The 20494-nt window shown below is 43.7% G+C and overlaps 2 protein-coding genes across 2 annotated transcripts in view; both read left to right on the plus strand.

Annotated features, from left to right (window-relative positions):
* The window catches only part of PRKCA (protein kinase C alpha), a 307017-nt gene that overhangs the window by 218453 nt on the left and 68070 nt on the right, over positions 1-20494 (plus strand). The window lies entirely within an intron of this gene.
* CACNG1 (calcium voltage-gated channel auxiliary subunit gamma 1) overlaps positions 7539-20494 on the plus strand; it is a 309034-nt gene continuing 296078 nt past the window's right edge. The window contains exon 1 of the mRNA XM_056866882.1: positions 7539-7551. The gene's annotated coding sequence lies outside the window, so the exon portion shown is untranslated. The remainder of the gene's footprint in view (positions 7552-20494) is intronic.

Raw genomic sequence — 20494 nt, forward strand, 5'->3', positions numbered from 1 at the left:
CATTGAGTGGCTGAGGGAAGATGCCCTGAGTTAGTGACTGATTTATAATTAGAGTTGCCAAGCTTCAGGTGGTCTGGAAAAATAGTCACACCTATGCTGAAAATAGCAAATCTAGTAACAATAGCAGCACGAGGGCTCACAATATATGCTTACTTAAGAAAGTTTACTACAAAACAAACAAGATACACCAAATACATCCAATATCTTCAATACAGTAAGGTAAGGAACAAATAAATAACTAAAGGAGTGTATCTCTGTTAGGTTCAATTCACCTTACAGTAATAATTGTACAAATGTTTCCAATAGCACAAAGTTCTTCAGTAGTTGAAGCAGACGACACCTCTAGTTTGGTGATAGTTTCGCAAAAGCTTCTTCAGTTATTCTTCATTTCGGAATAGGGCACATGCCTCACAGCCAAACATAGGGTACAAACACCTCTGTAGAGATACATAAAAAGGCACTCAAACTAACATGTTCTCTGTGTTAATATATTAATGCAATTTTGCAAAAGGTTAAGCTTACCGCAACCAGAAAAAGGATCAAGGATCACAATGGATTTCTTTGCAGTAATTAGGGCCAATGGCCTCTGAAAAAATTATAAGAGTGCATTTAATACAAACATTCCAAATACATATTGTAAAGGTGCCTTAGAGCTTATGTAGCAATATCTTACCACAGTCCTGAATAGAATAGACCCTGCCGGGTTCTTCTGTCCTCCAGAGAGGTTAAACAATCAAATGTCTCCCCATATAGTTATACAAGTCGATTTGGTAAGAACAGCTGATGTGTGTTAATGAAAAAAAGTTGCTTAAGGGAAACATGCCAGATCGAAATCATTGTTTAATCCAGCAGGCGTCAGAGTTTTAAATAAGAAAATCATTCTCATTTCTTATCTGTGCAAAATTCTTGTAATATCTTCCCTGTGATAAGGCTTTTGTTGATATTTCCTTAGCAAAAAAAATCGTAGATCATCCTCAGAATGTCCCTTTTCTATGAAATGTCCCGTGAGCGGGGCGTCCAGGGTGCACGCGCGTATGCGCGTTCTGTGTTCCCTGATGCGAGGTTTTAATTGTCTAGAGGTGGACCCAATGTACCAAAGTGAACATGGACACAGAATTGCGTACACAGTATTTTTAGAGAGACAATTACTAAAAAATCTAAGTTGATATTTAAATTTGAAAGCTGTAGAATTGACTTCCTTAATAGGTGAGCTAAATCTACAGACTGTGCATGTGCCACAGCTGTAGTGGCCAACCAGGTTAACCCGATGTTTGCTTGACAGAGAATCAGTCTTAACTAAAAGATTTTTAAAGCATTGTGTCTTTCTGAGTCCAAACAAAGGTGTTAATTGGCAACCAGGAACGTCCCTTAAAATATGCCAGTGACGAAGCACAATCTTTTTAATCTCACTAGTAAGGTGATTGTATTGTAGGGACGAAAAAATTCTGGGAGTGGGTTGCTCCCGATCTGACCTGTGCTGGAGAAGTTCCTCACGGCTTTTTTTAGCAGCACGTACTTGTGCCTGAGTGATCGTATGATCGTGGTAACCTCTGGACAAATGTTTGGCTTTGAGATTCGCAGAAGCTTTCATATAATCCTGCTCAAAGGTGGAATTACGTTTAAGTCTGAGGAGTTGGCTGTATGGTAGATTGCGACGAAGATGTAGAGGGTGAAATGATGTAAAGTGTAAGCCTGCCCCAATGTCAGTGGGTTTGTAAAAAGGTTTAACTGCAATGGAGTTCCTCTGGGTCCTAAAGACCAACACATCTAGGAATGGCAGTTCGGAAGAATCATAGTTTCCGGTGAATGTTAAATGGTCATCAAGTGAATTAATCCATGTTACTAAGGAAGAATAATTAGAAGCAGAATCAATAATGAGAAAGAGATCATCAATGAACCTGAAATAAGCCAATACGTGGGATTTAAAGAATTCACTTTGGAGCAAAAAGTTATTTTCAAACAAAATCATAAATAAATTGGCAACAGAGGGGGCGCAGGCTGTGCACATAGCTACTCCCTGAGTCTGCAAAAAAAATTGTTCTTTGTATCTAAAAAAGTTGTGCTCAAATATGATGTCGAGAAGTGATAACAAAAAATGAGTAAGTGGTTCCAATATGGCTCTGGAGTCAAGCCTCCCCTCAATGATAATTCTAGCCTGCTCCAGTGGGATGTTAGTATAGAGGGAGGATACGTCTAAAGAAACAAATATTGCTTCAATAGGTAAAGATAACGATTCTACCTTATTGATGAAGTCACCTGTAACTTTGATATATGATGGAGTCATTTTACTGAAAGGTTGTAAATAGAAGTCAATGTATTTAGAGAAAGGTTCCAGAAGACTGCCTATAGCTGAGATTATGGGGCGGCCTGGGGGATCAATCAAGGACTTATGTATCTTTGGCAAAGTATAATGAAGAATAACTGAAGAAGCTTTTGCGAAACGATCACCAAACTAGAGGTGTCGTCTGCTTCAACTACTGAAGAACTTTGTGCTATTGGAAACATTTGTACAATTATTACTGTAAGGTGAATTGAACCTAATAGAGATACACTCCTTTATTTATTTGTTTGTTCCTTACCTTACTGTATTGAAGATACTAGATTTATTTGGTGTATCTTGTTTGTTTTGTAGTAAACTTTCTTAAGTAAGCATATATTGTAAGCTTCAGGAGGTGGCTGGAGATCTCCTGCTATTACAACTAATATCCAGGTTGACTGAGATCAGTTCCCCTGGAGAAAATGGCCACTTTGGCAATTGGAATATATGGGATTGAAGTCCCTCCCCTTTCCTCCCCTGTCCTCCTCAGTCTCCACCCCCAAAATCTCCACATATTCCCAACCTGGAGATGGGTGAACACTTGATTAAAAACAGTTACAGGTTAGTGCACCCCTGTTTTTTCAGGTCTAAAGAACAGATGTATAATATTCTGGGGTTTTTAAAATTCTGTCTGATTATGTTTCAATTTCTTATATATAAAGGTATTTGCTATTAAAATAAAAGACCTCTTTCTGTTCAGAAAAATCTACATTACTGTTCTTTCACCTCTTATGCTGTGCTGCTAATTATTTTAAAACTAAATATGTTTTTCCCCCAAGCCCAAATCCTGAAGTAAAAAAAGTATTTCTCCCAAACTGCCAATAATTCAGGATATGTGTTGTATGTTGTTTTGAATACTCCAGTGGAATGTAATCAAAACCTTTATTTTTGGAAAAACTAAAATTAAGGATTAGCTTTCTGAAAGGTATATTACATCTATTTTTAAATTCCTGAATAACCATTAGAATTTGAGGTAAGTTGTTAAAAATGAAGTACAGCTTATTTGTAATGAGGCTCATATTTATTACACTCCTGTATTTTATCATTTGTCAAGGGGAGCTGAAAGCAGTTTCTTTTAAACCTTATCTGTAACAATGTTTGCATTAAAAGCATTTAAATATTTGTAGTTCACGTTTTTATTTTGGTATACTATTTCAAATTTACATATTGAGGAAGAGTTATTAAAAGTATTTTTGTTGTTGTTGCCACATTTATAAGTATATGTTCACCTGCAGATCATAGACTTACCTGAGAAGCTGGGGGGTACACATGCACCTCCTTACTCTGACATAGCATCTAAGTCTATGTATACACAGGTGCAAGCTTGATGTGATATATGGGAAAATATGAAAGAGGGAATGGACAACTTTGAACTAGATCTGATTTTTATTGAATACAAGGAATAAATAAAGCGAAAGAAATGAAGGCATATTTCAAAATGTAATAAAATGTGATTCAGGGAATGTGGTGGAAATGCAATCAAATGCGACTTCCGGTAGAGAGCTGATCCCAGCAATATGTCCCCCGAGATCGCTCGAGGGAACCTAGAGGCGTTCTGAACTGGGGCCCCGACTATGACCCTAAATAGTGGATTGGAATGCAGGCAACCCCCTGCTGCCGAAGAAGAGCTGTTTGACTCCCGCCCCCCTGTCACAAGAGCTACTTGATGAGGAGGAGGGTCGGTCGAAGTCCCCCCAGCCGAGGAGGAATTCCACCGCCAGGAACGTCTCATGGATATAGGCTGCGATCTCCTCTATCTTTTACTTAATATTGAACAAGCTAATAACAGAGAACCCCGATTTCCAACATCCGAGTAAGTTACATGAACTCCTTTTGTCTACTAATCCGATCCTGAATGACTGGAACTTTTCAAAATCGGTTAAAGATTCTGCACCCCTTCACCCAGGATTTTAAGTGACGTTCCGACTAAGAAGACTATTTAATTAAACTAAAAACTGAACTAGCAGGCAAATAAAACAATCGGAAAGAATTGAGTGGCATAAATAGCTACCAATCGGCGGCTGTGGCGTACAAGAGGCTAGGAGAAATCCTTCACTTTCAATTCTCCATTCCTTTACCTTAGGAGAGTCCTCCAGCCACATTTTCATTCAGGAAGTGGCTTCTCTAGGAAGACAGGAAACCATAATGGGCTGTTGGGCCGGATGTGCCTCACTCAGTGTAGCAGCAAAATAAATCCTACCCTCTGTAACCATAGAGTGGGAGCGACAGAAAGCCCACTGCCTCATAATTCTCTGTATACTTCCTGGAACAAGCTCCAAAGCCAAGCCAGAGCCTTTTAACAACTTAGTAGCTTTTTTGCATTGAGCTGCCTGCTTATATTTAACTCACCAGTCTGGAAAATACAAAAGCCACAGAAAATCATGGAAAGTAATCATCAAAAGATTCAGGAAATGTTGGCCATGCAAACTGACTTAATAAAGAAGAAGTTTGAAGAGGTTTCCATGCAACAAGAATAATCAGCTACACAAATGACTTTAATTATTACTCAAAAATTTGATGGCTTAATAAATGAAATCATGGAAATAAAAGATCAAATTACAGTAATGAAAAATGGCATGAATAAGATGGAACTTTCAGTTAAAAACAACACTGAAGAACTGAAAGGAGTTAAAATGGACATGAAATCTCAAGCACAACAAATTGAAGCAATACGACTCCAGGAAGAGCAAGTGAAGGATCAACTTGCTGTTTTGGACTTGCAACAGAGAGAATCTAACCTGCGCATACGTGATTTGCCTGAAAGACTAGGGGCACCAGGGAGACCATCATAAGATCGTTTGCTGATATATTTCATTTAAATGAACAAGAATTAAATTATGCAATTAACAAGATATACAGAATCCCCTTGTCAACTCGAGTACAGAAAACAAAAGCTAGAGAGATTTTGGTCTCTTTCTTTGACATCAGGATGAAAAATATCATGAAACTTAATTTGGAGAATCATCTAAGTGTAGATGATACACCGCTAATAATCCTCAAAGACATTCCTCATCACCTGATTGAAAAGAGAGCCATCTATAAAGACTTTGCTGAGATACTAAGAAACAAGGGAATAAAATACAGCTGGTTGCTACCACAAGGACTTACCTTCACCTATAAACAAGTTAAATATGCCGTCAATTCGTTGGAAGATATTAATAACTTTTTGACAAGAAATAATGAGCTGTCAGAACAAACTACAGGAATGCAGGAAGAAGAATCAACAGCCCAAGGAGCAATGGGTAAAGATTGTCACAGACAGGAGACCACTTCAAGAAAGCATGTAGATGGCAACAGAAATTCCAGACAGAAGAAAAAGTTTAAAAAGAAGGGTTAAGAAAGCCGGAAGAATACTAATTTGACTCTTAATATGGGAAAGGGGGTGGGTACAAGAAAAATAATATCAACTTAATTTTTTACTTGGGGGTATATAAAGTTTTTAAAGATCTAATCCATTTTCTATGACAGAGAGGAGTGACTGGAGAAAATTATGTAAATGTGTTTTGTTATGTCTGTTTTTATTTTTAAAATGATTTTTTCTTTTTCTTTTTTCTTTATTATTAATATTATATTATTATTGCTTATCAAAATATATTAAATAAGGGGAAAGTATAACATTAAAATAATGACTTATAAGAATTAGAAAATATTAATACAAAGGAGATACCAGATATTTGTAGGGAGGGAGGAAGTTGGTGGGGAAGTCAATTATAATTAATTATATTTAATACTGAAGACATGCACCTAATAATTTTTTTAATTTTTTTACCAAGTCAAAGATTGGTATATAGGATGTATTGTCAAATGAGATGTATAATAATTATTGAAAAATTGAGAATCTGAGAGCAAATTAAGAAATGCCTAGTCAAAGCAATCCCCATTTAACCAAAAGTGTCCACCTATGGATAGTCCAAGCAGAATGCACTTGTGGAGGTGTGTCTGGTATCCCCAAGCAGTAAAAGGGGAAGATGGCATCAGGATGGCAAAGGAGAAGCAGTAAAAGGGGAAGATGGAGGAAGAGAGATGTTCTTGCATATTTGAGAAACAAAGAGAGGTTGGGCTTCAGAGGGAACTGAGAGGCGCAGAGGAGAAAGGGTGCAAATTAGATTTTGAAACTTAGCCGTGAGGCTAGGAAGAGGACAGCAGCAATTATGAAGACCAGGAGCAAAAAGAGAAATGGAGGAGAAGTATATTGCTAGCAGAGGAAGATGGAATCACCAGAGTGGGGCTCCAAGCAAATGGAGAAGAATGAGCGAGGGGGACAGTGATGCGGAGAAAGAATGACAAAAAGAGAAGGGAATGGCAGGAAGATGGATACGTGTCAGTGGTGGAGCAACAGTCCATAGGGAAAACTGAATAATAAATGCTGGCAACAGGGGGGTCCTTTTGGTTTTCAGGGTACTTGAGTTACACTGAGAGGGATTGTTAATGGAAAAGAAGATGGCGGCTGGGCAACTACCCGGCAATCCTGCCCCGTCCAGCAGAGGGGCACTCACTCCTGCATGGCTCCTCCAAGTTCGGATACCAGCAGACCCTGCCCCTCTTCAGGGGGTCCACCTTTCCCATGGTTGAAAGAGCGAGCAGCGACCCTCTTCCCAAGGGTGGCACCATCCCTGCAGGGCCACCTGTGGTCCCCACTGCTGGGGCATCTGATGCCCGAGGTGGCTGGGAGGTAGTGGTTGGCGGCACTGGGCACTCATGCAGCCACGATTGCCAGCTGTAGAGGCGCTGGTGGATCTGGTAGAGGTGGGGGTCCTCATGGGGAGCCAGGAGGACAACATGGGTGCAGTTGATGGTGCCGATGATGTTGGGGAAGCCGGCAAGGGTCTGGAAGACTGCCTGAATGGGGGCCATTCGTGCCTCCACGGTGGGGAACTGGACATAGTGGCTAATGATGATGACCGTGGCATCCAGGAAGGCTTGGAGGCAGTTGCATGCCGAGGAGGAGGACACCTCCAGGATGTTGGCAACATTCCCTGGAAGCTGCCAGTGGCCAGGAATTGCTGGGACATCAGAAGTTTCTGCAGGACAGGGATGGCCCGAGGCCTGTGAATAGGACCCTGGAGAGCAGGGGCCACCTCCTCGCAGATCATCTGGATGGCTTCCCTGTCCAGGTGGAAGTGGTCCAGGCACTTACTGTCCAAGAGCGGAAGGGTGCTGCTGCGCTCCCTGTACCTGTGGGCCTAACGGCACCACTGCCAGAGAGCCACCCACAAGTACAGAGCCAGCAGCAGGTGGACTACTCGCAGCCAGGCCAGGGTCAGGCCAGGGAAGAGGAGACACAGGAAGGACTGGAAGGGTGCTCCTGGCAACTCCTCGGGAGGGACCCTGGTGGTGATGGCAAGGGATGGTGTGGTGCTTGGGTGCGACTGGAGGTCGGGCCAGTGACCCGTAGGGGGGTGGATTCTGGCTGGACCCCACATCTTCGCTGCAGCCACCCTACTTTGCGAAAAAAAATCCTGGCCCCTTTTGAGAAATCTCCTGGCTGTCCTCTCCCACCCTGGCCCCTCCCCTTTCTCCCAGCCCCCACCCTTCCCACTGCACTCTCTGCTGAGGGGCCGATCCTGCCCCACAGGCTGGCCCTCCCAGTCCATGCCCCACCATGACTCCACGACGTCCCTCCCCAGAACTGGGCTTCAAGCATGGGATGGCGCTGGCTGGGCTCAGCCTGCACCATGGTGTTGTGGCAGCGCCGTCAGCAGTCCCCCCTTTCCGCACCCTCTCCCGTATTTTCCCTTCTATTTTCTGTGACTGTGCACACAGCAGCCAAACTCTTTAGGAGGCCTCCCCCTTGCGCCATTGCTGTGCCTCCTCGCCGCAGCGCCTGCAGCCTCAGGAATGTGCTGTAAAAGTGTGAGTAAAAACTATTAAAGCCAGAAGCATAACAAAATAATTGGTACTAGGAAAACACAGATAAAGATTAATCCAAAATCATTTCTTTTCATCAAATAGGAAAGCACAAGTTTCCTCTGGTCCTCCTGCTTTCCTATGGAATGATTAAAGAACATGAGGACTGAAAAACTGAAATTTTAAGAAATGAAAATACAAGAGAGAGAGTGCAACTCAGTAAAGCTACATATAAATGTAATTTTTTTAAAAAATGTAACCTTCTCTTTTCCTTATATCTATATCTGAGAAAACTACCACACATTAAATTTAGGAAGGAAAGGAAATATGGACAAAAATATCTCTAAAAACAACTGCTCTAACTGCTACTCAATAAACCAGCCTGTTAGCTACAAATATTCATGTCACATTGCACACCCACAGGTGAAGTGACACATTCCTAAAACTCATAGGAACTATTACCGTGAAAATGATAATCTTGTATCTGAAAACATCAGAAATACTGCAGAAAATGACTTGCTACCACAATGTCAATTTGACTTTCCACTGGTGCATTAATAAAAGTATGGCTTTATCCCTAATCTGATAAATGGTGCTATTACACAGTGTCTACAGAAAGCATATTTTCTATTTTCATTGGCTGCTGGTTCAGATGTGTCAATATACTTGAAGGAAAACAAATTTTGTTAGCCTGATATATCTAATCGCCACAGTATTTATCAGCCGTATTTTGTAGGTTACAACTACTAATCGGGACAACTGCATAATTTTCATTTTATTTAAAAATTGAAATTGATCGGTTAGATTAATAGTGATAGCTAATGAGTTGGTTTCAGGTAGCTGGCTTAAGTTGACTCAGCTTTCCATCCTTCCGAAGTCGGTAAAATAAGTACCCAGCTTGCTGGGGGTAAAGTGTAGATGACTGGGGAAGGCAATGGCAAACCAACATGTAAACATAGTCTGCCTAGTAAACGTCATGATGTGACACCCCATGGATCAGTAATGACCCCGGTGCTTGCACAGCACCTTTACCTTTTTAAATAAGTCTCTGGGGGTGGCAAAATTTGATGTACATAAATACAGTTAAAGTGGCTAAAGTTTGGTATTTACAAATCTGCACACTTCCTGACAGTGCTGGTAATTAACTCTGGAGGCCTATATGCCAAATGCAAAAGAGAGAGCCTAACTCACTATAAAATATACTAGCAAATTAAAGTAATAGTCCATTACATATTTTCTACACCTGCTTTTCAGAGTTAGAGATTTCCACCTTAATTGAGATTAGTGAGGTACAGGGAATACAATGCCAGACTTGGACCAAAGAAGATGATGCTGTAGTAGAGAACCATGTACAGCATCCTGAAGAGCAGGATTAAAACATGGTAATCTAAATCTAATGGCCAAATCTGGATCAAGTTTGTCTTTTTTAACAAGCCAGAACACCTCCCCACCAAATATCCTCTGGCATGGATTCCTACAACCATCTGAGTTGACAGATAAGTTGATGAATGACCTCCAAAGCTGTGCTGGAGGCAGAAGCTGTGATTTCACCACATACATCCTATGTCAAGGAATCTAAACAACTGGTTTCTATGACCCACCCCAAAAGACACTCTGTGAGGAAATCAGAATGTGCAATGCTATTCATCCTTAGATCCTAGAGATCTCTCTAACTACCACCCAGTTTAAAACCTTTCATACCTGGGCAAGGAAGTTGAGAGAGCGGCAGCCAAGCAGCTCCAGGCTTTCCTGGAGGAAGCAGCAGTTCTATATTCATTTCAGTTGGGCTTCTGACCTGGTCATAGGATGGAGATGGCTCTGGTCACCCCAACAGACAATCTTCTTCAACAGCTGGATCGAGGCAGGTTGGGGCTGCTGATACTTCTAGATCTGTCAGCAGCCTTTGACAAGGTCAACCATGACCTTCTGGACCACCACCTCACTGACATTGGGATCCAGGGTTCAGCCCTTCAGTAGCTGTGCTCCTTTCTCCAGGGTCAGGGACAGAGTGTGATGCTGAAGGAGGAGATATCGCAGTGGCACCCCTTGGTGTGTGGGTCCCACAAGGAGCAATTTGTTGTTCAACATCTATATGCACCCTCTTGCCCAGCTTGTCAGGAGTTTAGGGGCTGGGTTGTCATCAGTATGCTGATGACACCCAGCTTTATCTGTTGATGGATGACCATCTGGACTCTGCCCTGGACACACTTGCCAGGTGCTTGGACACAGTGACTGAATGGTTGAGGCAAAGCCGGCTGAAACTGAATCCATCAACTACAGAGGTCCTGTGGCTCAGCCGGATAGGAGCCTGGGTGTGACCCTGGATGCCTCCTTGTCAATGAAGGCACAGGTCACAGCTGTGGCCCAAGCAGCTTTTTATCATCTCCATCAGGGCCGGCAGCTGGTGCTCTGCCGCCCTGACAGCCACAGTGATCCATGCGATGTTTTCCTCCAGATTAGATTACTGCAACTTGCTCTACATAGGGCTGCCTTTGCAACTGATTCAGAAACTCCAGCTGGTGCAGAATGCCACGGCGAGGCTCCTTACGGGGACCCTGCTGCGGGTGCATGTAAAGCCAGTGCTTTATCACCTGCACTGGCTCCAGCTGGAATATCGGATCAGAATTAAGGTGCTGGTTATAAAGCCTTACACGTTCTGGAACCTTCATATCCACGGGACTGCCACTCCTCATATGCTCCCCAGAGAATGTTAAGATCTTCAAACACTAATCTACTGGTGGTCCCTGGTCTAAAAAGCATCTGTCTGGCCTCGACCAGGGCCAGGACTTTTTCTGCCTTGGCCCCTGCCTGGTAGAATAGTCTCTCCAATGAGACCAGGGCCCTGCAACACAGAGCTATTCTGCCAGGCTTACTGTTGAGGCCAGCTACAGTTTCTTTATTAATGCTGGCCTCCCTATCTTATCCTACTCCATCCTACCCAGAAAGCTTCTACTTCATCTACAGCAGGGGTGGGGAACCTTTTTTCTGCCAAGGGCCATTTCGATATTTACAATATCATTTGCGGGCCATACACAATTATCAGCTTAAAATTAGCCTGCTATATTCTTGGGCTGTCCTAGCAGCTCCATAGCTAACGACTCTTCTTCAAGGGGGAAAAAAGGTCCCTTTTCTCGGCAAAACAAACTCACATCCGCCTTGAATAGAGGCTATTCCTGTCCGCGGGAGGGGGGGCGGATCGCCAGTCTTAGATCCTTCTGAGCTAGAGATCTTCCAGGACCCACGAAGGGCCAGGCCAAATGATTTCGCGGGCCTTAAACAGCCCCCGGGCCTGATGTTCTCCATCCCTGATCTACAGGCTACATTCTTATGTGAACTCTCAGCAGGCCTTACTGTGGCCTTATATCACAAGCTATGCACCATTGGGAATATCCGATATTATTATTTTATTATTTGATAGGGCTGTTTAAACTAATTAGTTTTATATACTTACAATGTTTTATTGTACATCTATTACTCTGTGACCTACCCTGAGCCCAGCATTTGCCAGGGAGGGTGGGCTAGAAGTCTAATAAATATATAAACATGTATTAAAAAGAGAAATGAATCACTCTTCCGGTCCTTGCTGTTTGGAACATGCATATGAACTTCTTAATGCCCTTTGGTTATTATAGAATTACTCTGCAGGAGTCGAGACCCGTGAATGTAATGAAGAGTCATTACCCTTAGGAGACACATTAAAATAGAGTTTTACTGAACAGAGAATAGTAATGTATAACAGAGCCTCATGGTTTACAAGATGGCACCTAGGCTGAAACTGAATGCTGTAGATTCATTTTGCTGCTGGTCAGACAAATAAATGCAGAAGGCATACTTTTCATGTAATGTCTTTCCAGATCTTGTAGAGTGGTAATGAAATTTTAATGTTGCATATTAAGGTAGGAGAACACTAGAACCAACACTAGTATAATTTGATTTAGGTGCATATTTGGTATCTGTAGTAAGATCTGCATAGAAGATTATCCTGTTCCAACCCATCAAGCAAATGTGATTGAGGGTCACAATGTTTAGTATGATACGAATCAACATGAGGGAGTAAGATATACAGTGGTGTTGGGAGCAGTTGGGGGGTAAGTATTTGCAAAGCTGCAGTTGTATAATGAAGTACTGGTTTTTTGTTTTGGAAAGTTGCCAGCCTTCCTGGCTTGTAAACAAAAAACTAAGAACATACATTTTATGTGTAACATTTATACTGCACAATATCTCTGGGTTACCTAGTACTCATGGAAAGGAACATTACTCCTGGGCTTGAATCTTATATCTTCCTTCTGTTGGTACAACACCCTTTTCCATAGTCGAGCCAATTCTCCACTGTGGAGCAAATTCCTACAGTGCTAGGAGCTTTCACTCACATGATTGCGCAGTGCCTTTAAATGAGCTGAAAAACATTAGTGTTGCAGGAACATGCTCTGCAGTACAGGACTGCCACTCAACAGAATGAGAATAACCCCCGTTAACTAGAACCAAGCTCTCCCTCCCTTGGCCTAGCTTGCTTCCCCATGAAGTGGCAAGCCAAGAAGTTTTCCAGAAGGGTTGAGTAATCATGTGCATGTGCATTAGTTGTTCCAGGGTCACTTGACCTTTCTTATGCTTAAGAGTATAGGAAGTGGAATTGTTATTTCAGTGAACGTATGATCAACAACATCATTCACTGAGGAGTTGACTTGTTATTATGTAGAACTAATTGTAGGAGAAGTGGTTAAATACTGTAAAAAGTTGGATTATTGCTGTAGTATTAAAAAGCTGAATCCTTCCAGGGTGATTATTGACCACTGAAGCAATTGCTACGTCGCTTTTCTGCTACAGATCAAAGCAATTCCAAAAAATGATTAAGTACAGTATGCTATAAAAACATCAGAAGGCTAAAAGAAATCCTTAGAACAACCATCAGAGCACTTACTAAGCAGATAAAATCTTTGAAAAGTTCTCCAGAGCAGTTATATTTTCTAGGCATAATTTTATAGACCTCTATCATGTCTCCCCTCAGCCACTTTCTTTCCAAGCTAAACAGCCCAAAGCTTTTTAACTGCTCCTCACAGGGCAGTTGCTCTAGTCCCCCAGTCATTTTGGTTGCTCTTTTCTGCACCTTCTCAAGCTCTGTAATATCCTTTTTCAGGTGTGGTGACCAGAACTGGACACAGTATTCCAAGTGTGGTCTCACCATAGATTTGTACAAGTTCAGACTGCCAGAAGGAAATTTCAGGGAGGTATATAACCCCCCCCCCAAACGGTGACTGCAACCAATATTGGGAATAGTTCTAAAAATGTCAGGTCCCTCAAGACCCCAGACTGGACTCATGATTCAGGCCACCATTGAGCACACTATCACCCAGCAAAATCGACCCCAAAACCGAAACTGCCCGCCACATCTGAATGAACTTGCAAGGAAGAACTGAGATCCCTAGGTGACTGCCACAGCGAGTAGTTGGCCAGGAACGACTGCCAGACCTGTAAATCAGCCTTTATACCTGTCAGGTCCCTGGCGGGGCTAGGAGGCTGGGTAGTCGTGCTGTCCAAGGTCAAGTCAGTGGAGATCAAAACATGAGTCCAAACGTGTCCAGAAGAAAAGTCGGGAATCAAGCCAAGGGTCAGAGTTCCAGGAATTCAAGCCGGTCGGAGAAAGGGTCAGAAGCCGAAGTGGATGCGAAGCAGTCCGGAAACTGAATCGTTGCTTCCACAGAGAAACTTCCCAACAGCCTGGAATATATGGTTCTCTGGTGGTGCATTCTTTTGCCCCACTAATTACCTAGCCTTGCTCCTGTCAGTATTCAGGGGTTTGTTCGCCTATACTCCCGTGCATTCCTGCGGCGGGTGTCTAAATCTTTGCGTAGTCTTTCCGTCAGCCTAGCTACAGGCGGGGGTGATTCTACCAGCTGCAGCTGTCTCTCCTCATTACTCATGCTAGGAGCGGGGGCTTCAGCCTTTGACCATTTGCTAACTTGTGAGGAGGTGGAGGGCCCAGCCTCTGCCTCTGCTGCCAACCCATCTGGGATCTCTGTCAGTTCAGTGTCCTGGTCCCTGCTGACCACGACAATACCCATAGTGATTCTGATACAGTGATGAGAAGACTTAACCCCAGATGTTGACCTAGCAAGCCAGGCACAAAAACCCCCGCCCGAATGAACCATCCAACATGCAAAATTGAGGTGGCCAAGGAGGAACTGCACCTCTCTAAGTGTGCATTTAGTCCTGGCCAAGGCCAAAGTAAGTAGGGCCTGGAGGGCAGCCAATTTATCCTCCAGTAAATTTGAAGTGCCCACCATAGAATCAAGCAGGATTCCAAGATAAACTCATTGTGTTGTGGGGCCTTCTGTTTTTTCAGGGGCTAGTGGAACTCCAAGTTCCTCTACCAGGGTCTGAAAAGCAGAGAGCCAGGATGCACAGACCGAGCTGTCTGGAGGTCCCACAAAAACGAAGTCATCAAAAACATGGCAGGAAAGGGTGTGCGTCTTAAAAGGCTATAGCCTTATCCACGTACCAGAAGCCATTGAGCTTAAAACCCAGCAAGCAATGGTCAATTGGATTTACCGGCAGTAGCCAGAAGGCTGACTTTACGTCACATTTTGCCATGAGCACGCCCACCCCACATGACCGTATTATGCCAACAGCATGGTCGAATGACGCATAACACGCCATACAAAATTCCATTGGTATGGCATCATTAACCAAGGAACCCCTTGGGTAGGACAAGTGGTGTATTAATTTATATTTCCCAGGGGTCTTTTTGGGCACAATGCCCATGGGAGACACTCTAAGATTAGGCAATGGGGAAGATAGAAAGGGACTGGCTATACTACCTGCGGCACACTCCATTTCAACTTTGGCCACAACTATATCCCGCGCTGATCATGTATTGGCTGCCTCAAAAAAAAGGTGAGAGCTGGTAAAGGGGATCCGAAAACCTTCCGAAAACCCCTCCTACAAAAACTTAGCAGCCGACTGATCAGGGTACAGTTTGAGCAGGTTTCCTACAGGTTCAAGTCACGTGGGGGTGGGGCATAAGGAAAGGTCAGCAGCAGCCATAAAATAATTATTTAGTGGAACTGGCATTACCAGCTGAAGCAGCGCTTGATCTGCCCTCCTTCTGGCTATTACTTGGAAGGGGGTAGTTGCCCCCAAAGGGCTGCTGGTTAGTGCCGACACAGGGACAGGATCACCTCAGGTGGGGGCCAAAACAGCTGTCACAGTTATGCTCATACTTGCACCTCGCCCGGTGACACCTGCTCTGGTTGTACTCCCAGCACACTTTCCTATTGGCATCACCTCTAAAGGCACCCCTGATTGCCCTGCCAACATCTACTCTGCTCTTGATCCGGGAGACGACTCATAACAGCCAGAGTTTATCATTAATAAGATCCCATCTCATTTCTTTCCCAGTCAATTAAGATTAAAAAATACTAATTTCCTTATGGGCTAATTAGATAGTTCCTTTTTTTCTTCCTTTTTATTTTGATCTCAGTGTGACATTGTTCAGGGCCGAACTGGCCATATGGACAATATCATTAAAGTAAATAAGATCCCATCTCATGTGTTCGCTATGTGAAGTCCGTTTTCTAAAGGCTTCATCATAGTCAATAGCTGCCATGTCACCCGCCAGCTCCCTGGTGTGCAGCACATTGCTTAAGTGGTTCATGAGGTGCCATGCCCTCTCTGGGTATGCTGCCTGAACCACCCCCATGAATACAGTGTAACCCAATATCCCTTTTTAAAAGGTGTGGTCTGCAGCGTTGGCCTTGCCCCCTTTCCTACCAGGGGAAGGCCCGCTCCTCCCATCATCTGAGTCACTCTTAAGCAGGGTAAAAACATTGACATAATACCCATCTAATATGCAGTCTCGTACCTTCCTGGCTAGGTATAGGCTGATGTCATAGACTCAGAGGTGCAAGTTCGCCCAGAACCCCAGTATACCTCTGGGCTGGAACCCTGTCTATCTCTTCTCCTCACAGCCCATGGCGGCAAAGCAGGCACATGGGCCACCACCACTCAATAATGCCCAGAAGTGTGAGAAGATTCCTCGTCCAAGGAGAACTCACCAGAAGATGACTTGTCGCTAGAGTGGTTCTTCCTCTGCCGTTACTTGTGATGACTTTTCTGTCCTTTTGTGGGGGGCGCCTTGGGTGCTTTCATCTCCAAAGCTACAGAGCCCACCCAAGGGCTAGGGGATAGATCCCAGGGTTTCCCTGAAGATTGGGTACCCCTCCTTCCCCCACTGGTACAGGGGGCATCTGATGGCTCCCCGGCCACAGATGAAGGCACTGTTTGAGGAGCCTCTAATTTGTCAACCCTTTCAGCCAGCCGTGCCAGAGTTTGGGCTAAGCCCTCCAAAACCTCCACCGTACAGATTATGCAATTATGCAAAATTATGCAAGAGAAAATCCACCCAGCAAGGCAAGCAGAATGCACCCACCACAATTTTGGGTCAGAATGATTGTGCTGCCAGCAGTAGGCTGAAAGGCTGATGTTTACTTCAGTGCCCACTACAAGCTCCAACACAAACAGTAAAAAATTTCAGAACCTTTAATAGCCTTGTTCTGATTAAATTACAACTGCACCCACCACATGCAGCAGTGATCAATAAAAGGTGGGAGAAAGGAGGAGGTCAGTGCTGGTGTGAGAATCTCCCTCAAAAGTAACTACCAAATATACCGAGCACCAAGTTACACTGCAATAGGCAAAGGTATTGGTGCATGCACCAGGTCATTCCTGACCTATGGGGTGACATCCCATCCTGATGTTTACTAGGCAGACTATGTTTGCAGGGTGGTTTGCCACTGCCTTCCCCAGTCATCTGCACTTTACCCCCAGCAAGCTGGGTACTCATTTTACCAACCTTGGAAGGATGGAAGGCTGAGTCAACCTTGAGCCAACTACCTGAAACTGACTCCCGTCGGGATCAAATTCAGGTCGCAAGCAGAGCTTTTGACTGCAGTACTGCAGCTTACCATGCTGCGCCATGGGGCTCTTTTACACCGTAATACAAGCTATTAGTCAAGTTTTATTTCGATACAATATCAGCTCTAGGTAAAAATCAAAGTTATGTTAAATTAATAAAATAATAAAAGTTGATGATTCTGGAAGGATGATTTGAAGAGGAGGAGGAAAGATCTTCTACTGGGAAACGTTTTCAGTTAGCTGTTTACGAATCCCACTAGTCCGGAGGCTGAATTTGGCTACTTGAATGGTTATCGCCCAAGATAAGTTTGCTAAGAGAAGGGAAACTTTAGCTCCTTCCGTTCTCCCAGGAAAGGATGACAATATGGGGAGGATGTACTGCGATCTTATGTCGTTGTAGAAGGGAAATTGCATACAAGCTATTAAAATACAAGCCCCAATTACAAGGGGAAAAGGGGGGAGTTGTGCCAGAGGCTCAAAATACTTGCATTTTTGCCCCTCAGTCAGGACCCTCCATCTCCTTCAGCCCCACAACGGTCGCTTCCAGCAGACACGTGGCCCAACAGAGCGAGCTCTCCTGGAGAGCACAGCCTCTGTGAAGCCAAAAAGCCCCATTCAAAATGATCAGATCTGCAGCTTCACAATCCATGTGCCCCATTCAAAAAGCCAAAACAACCCAGTCACTCTTTTAAGGTGTTCCTCCATCGCTGCTGCCAGGAAAGAACAGGGCAGGGTGGCTGGACAGTGCCTCCTTAAATAGGCAAAGTAGGCAGGCTATGCCGGAAGCACTTGTGACATCAACCTCTGATGCCTGACCGTTTACTCCACCAGCCTCCAGCGCAGCTATAGGAGCAGAGCAGGAGGTGGTGAGCAGAAATGCCCGGCCACTCAGCCAGGGGCTGGAGCGGCAATGCTCGCCCCAAGGAGCTACTTTTCAGAGTGGCCGCAGTGGGCGACTGCCATAAGTCACAGCCATTGCATTGTGCCTGATTTAACTTTCCTCAAAGATGGGATGGAAAGTAGGCATTTCTGGAAAGAGTGAATTTGGTTAAACAATTCCAAATTTTGATATTGCTCCCAAAATTTGGGGCTGGAGTATGAGCTGCTGTACTTTATTCAGTGTGGATGCATTGTGCATCTAATGACATGAACTCTGGCTCATGAAAGATTATGCTGAAATAAATGTTGTTGGTGTTTAAATTGTCACTGTTTTGTTTTGCTGCAATAGGCTGGCATGGCTTCCCATGGATTTGATTCAATTCAAATTTTTTATTTATTTCAGCAGCAGTGCTAATTAGTGATAATTAACTAGAATCAAACAGGAGAATCACCAAACTATTAAGGGAAGCTAACAGTAATACGCTTTTAAAAATAGGTTTTAGTAAAAGGTAACTGCTGCATTAGAATTCCATTCCACATTGCAAAAAACATGATTAAGGAGGCAGCTGGAACATGCCTCTAGAATTTTTCACTTCTGTGGGGCTGTACAGAGAAGATGTAATTTTAAAAACAGAGCTAGTTGCAGTATTCTCCCTCGAACTTGTTGGCATCACTCACTAGGGTATAAATTATCTGGTGTCCTTTTTTATCTTCTCAAACACTTTATTAATATTGGTTCTTGTAGGTTATCCGGGCTGTGTGACCGTGGTCTTGGTATTTTCTTTCCTGACGTTTCACCAGCAGCTGTGGCAGGCATCTTCAGAGGAGTAACACTGAAGGACAGTGTCTAATTAATACCTTTTAAAATGGAATACTTGCTGCTGTTTTTTTTTCTTTTTAGTGTTCAAGACTTTAAGAGCCTCATAAACAAAGAAGTGTTCCTCTGTGGAAGGAGTGAGGGAGAAAGCCAGTAGGAGAGGGGAAAGAAGAGCTATTTGAAACAAGCATTTCTAATTTGCTTTCTGAGGTTGTTTTTAATATATCATACCTGTTTTAACCGCAAGTTTCTAATTTTAAGAGAAAAATATTCACTGCTTTCAAATATGCCTGAGCTGTTTCATTTTTTAAAAAAGGATGCTGTCAAAGAGGTGGGCAAAGGACTATAGTTCTTTACAGCTCAAATTCTCTCCAAATACTGTCATCATCCTGCTCATTTGAAGAAAGAAACACTAGATCAGCTGGGAGAGGGGGAGGAGGTTATCAGAGTGCTAATTACGCAAACAAAAATACAAATAGAATGGATCTCATGAAACAAAGCAAGCAAAACAATGACTTTTTTCTTTTAGTAGCCTGTGTTTAACATGAGTTTCACTAACCATTCATCTTAGAACTCTTCCCTTTCCCCCACCTATTGCAATTAATTGTTTCCTGCCACAAGAAGCAGAGCAGAAAAAGTCAAATGACTCCTGGTTGGCAGTACTGCTTCCTAGACTTGCAACTGTATCAAGTCTTCCCAGTTACTACTTCCTCCAAGGAATTGACTTCCTTGAGTCCCACAGAAAAAGGATTCTGCACCAAAGTAATAAATACCTGCAAATTGTGCTGTGTTTCATGCCAGAGTCCCCTGTGTGGAAAGGAAATACAGAGGGTATGACTTGGGATAAAATAATCAGTCAATGTTAGCTAACCCAAAGAACTGGGAAAAGAAGTGCAGAAGTTGAAAGTGAAAAGATGCTGTGCTGTGGACTTTCAGACACCATGGCACTTACAGCCCATTCCTGAGCTGAGGCAGGGACTGCAGGGAAGAGGTGCAGCGGTGCCTCTTCCTAAGCCGATTCCCGTATGCTGTTAAACAAAAAAAGCCGTTTCGTTGCTAACTGGCAGCTCCTCCCCCTCAGCCCGCCCCTGGAACGCCCCCCTGTGCCGGCGTGGCCTCTCCACACCGTTGCTGGTGCCAGGGAGAGGCCGCGGAGGGGGAGGCGCTGTCCCGTGGTGCTTGGCCACTGCCGGGACTGGCCTCGCCGCCTGTGTGAATGCGTGTAATCGCGTGATTACACGCATTTACGCCGGCGGCCAGGTCATGCTGCCTCCAAATAAATTTAAGCCCCATTCTCAGGAATGGACTGTTAGTGGTGGAAGTGCAGAATTTCCCCTTTTCTAATTGTATGCTTTTTGGAAGAGGAGGATCTACAGCCACAGATTTTGCAGCAGTCAAACATGGTCTGTTTGACACTCACAGCTGCCATTGGTTGGAATGTGGCTTAGGTGGAAGTCAAATACTGATCTCCCAGCACTTCCCTATATCCAACCTAGGTTCTTTCTTTTTGTGCAATATATATTTCCACAGGATCTTAGTCACTGCTGTGTACACACTTTTGTGTTACATGAGGCCAGAATGATATAAACCTATATGATGTTCTCTACCTGTCACCTCCTGAGTTATGGATGCCCTAGCAGGGTTTATATGCTGCTGTTGATATGTTTTGGCTTGAGAGTTAATCAAAATCCTGTACTTTGTTGAAGCTGCATGTGTGTGATGGG

This window comes from Euleptes europaea, chromosome 1 (genome assembly GCF_029931775.1).
Source record: "Euleptes europaea isolate rEulEur1 chromosome 1, rEulEur1.hap1, whole genome shotgun sequence".
Classification (NCBI taxonomy): domain Eukaryota; kingdom Metazoa; phylum Chordata; class Lepidosauria; order Squamata; family Sphaerodactylidae; genus Euleptes; species Euleptes europaea.